Genomic DNA, 2,512 nt, shown 5'->3' with positions numbered 1-2,512 from the left:
AATATATATATATATATATATATATATATATATATATATATAAACCAATCTTTCTGTTGTGCCAGCCATTTTGTTATCAGTTTAGGACCACCCATCTATTGCCTGGCTCCTTCGGGTCTACTGACTTGATACACATATATATACTATAATTATATTCATATTTATGTTAACTTTTTTATGTGTGTATGTATATATTTATGTATGGCTAGGGTTTTAGGGGTCTTAGCCTTTTAGGTGCTAATGGAGACACCAATGCTTTTGGTGTTAATTAACTTGAGCAACCAAAAGTTATTGTGGGGCGGTATGTATTTCGAAATTCAGATTCTTAACCAATTCAGAGTAGAGTATTGGAAATAAAGTTGCCTTTGATAAGGAAATGCTTTATTCATCAGAGAGTCTTGCGGACATGCAAATTTAAATTAGTTAGTCACGTAAAAAAAATAAAAAAATACTTTAGGTCTAGGGCTTTTCTTTTAAGTCAAACCATAAATATTCTTTTTTTGAAAGTATGGCTAGTTGTTCTTTATTTAATTTTGCTTATTAGTTGGTGATTCTTTTTTACAGATCAAATTGATCTTTTTCTAAGGGTTGTTTAAATGTTAGCAAATGACAATATATATTACAAATAAATAAACGATAATCCCTTTTCGATCAAGAAAGTTTATTAATTCAGTGATCAATAATTTAATAGTACACAAATTAGTAACTTGTTAACTTATCGAGAAATGTTATTTTAATTTAGTTTGTTAAAAAAAATAAGTTATAGCCTTAGTGATTGAGGAGTTGAACTCCCACCTTGTTGATGATGGTCCGATGCCCCACATTGTAATTCCCTCCCCATTTCCCCTCCGCTATCACCATTTTTTTTTTAATAGAGTCATTTTACAAAGGGCTCTGAATTGTATCATCTATATAATTGGCTGGGTTAGGGGTGTCGGGTGGTGGGGGATAGAGGCTACGAGAGTGAAGTGAAGATGAGGTGTACTGGAGGACGGAAAAAATACAATCAATTTGAAATACCACTCTGTACGTGGAACTTGTTTTCCCAACTTCCACGTCTTCAAATTATAAAAACATTAGCATACTGCTTGATTGAATTTTGGGATTAAGGTTATTGGATATGAATTATGATGATGCTAGTTTATTTTGAAGATAGTTAAGCAAACTAGCACGTTATAATTATGGATATAACATTTTGATGAGATTTCAGTTCTTGCTATTTTCTTTTTTAGGTAATCACATCTTAATCTCGTAGGAAAGGGAGTTAGCTAGTTGCTCTTAAAATTAGCTTCTTTTTTCCTTTAATACTTTGATTAGATGAAACTATATGAAAATCTGACGATACTTTTTAGGGAAAATTGTATATAATAGCAAACTATTAATTCAAATTAAATGCTATAAATATAGTTTGATTTAATTGTACCTCATAGCAAACTGTTGCTATTTCACCTCTCTCCTGGTGAATCTCGCTCGCCACTCTCGCTCTCTCCCTCGCCTCTCTCATTTTTTATACAAACGTAACTATATAAAGTGCGTTTGTGTCTGTATAAAGCGAGAGAAAATTGTATATATACATATATTTTCGTTCCCCTCTCTCCCCTCTCCCAAAACTCGCTCGCCACTCTCCAGATCTCGCTCGCCTCTCTCACTTTATACGAACACAAATGTATAAAATGCGTTTGTGTTTCTATAAAGCGAGAGAAAATTGTATATATACATATATTTTCGTTCCCCTCTCTCCCCTCTCCCAAAACTCGCTCGCCACTCTCCAGATCTCGCTCGCCTCTCTCACTTTATACAAAAAAACACAAATTGTATAAAATGTGTTTGTGTTTGTATAAAGCGAGAGAAAATTGTATATATACATCTACTATTAATTCAAATTAAATGCTATAAATATAGTTTGATTTAATTGTACCTCATAGCAAACTGTTGCTATTTCACCTCTCTCCGGGTGAATCTCGCTCGCCACTCTCGCTCTCTCCCTCGCCTCTCTCATTTTTTATACAAACGTAAGTGTATAAAGTGCGTTTGTGTTTGTATAAAGCGAGAGAAAATTGTATATATACATATATTTTCGTTCCCCTCTCTCCCCTCTCCCAGATCTAGCTCGCCACTCTCCCAGATCTTGTTGTCTCACTGGCCTCTCTCACTTTATACAAAAACGCAAATGTATAAAATGCGTGAAAATTGTATATATACATATATTTTCGTTCCCCTCTCTCCCCTCTCCCAGATCTAGCTCGCCACTCTCCCAGATCTTGTTGTCTCACTGGCCTCTCTCACTTTATACAAAAACGCAAATGTATAAAATGCGTGAAAATTGTATATATACATATATTTTCGTCCCCTCTCTCCCCTCTCCCAGATCTAGCTCGCCACTCTCCCAGATCTTGTTGTCTCACTGGCCTCTCTCACTTTATACAAAAACGCAAATGTATAAAATGCGTAAAAATTGTATATATACATATATTTTCGTCCCCTCTCTCCCCTCTCCCAGATCTCACTCGCC

Source organism: Solanum tuberosum, unplaced genomic scaffold, assembly GCF_000226075.1.
Source record: "Solanum tuberosum cultivar DM 1-3 516 R44 unplaced genomic scaffold, SolTub_3.0 scf00439, whole genome shotgun sequence".
Classification (NCBI taxonomy): domain Eukaryota; kingdom Viridiplantae; phylum Streptophyta; class Magnoliopsida; order Solanales; family Solanaceae; genus Solanum; species Solanum tuberosum.
This window is presented reverse-complemented; position numbering follows the sequence as displayed.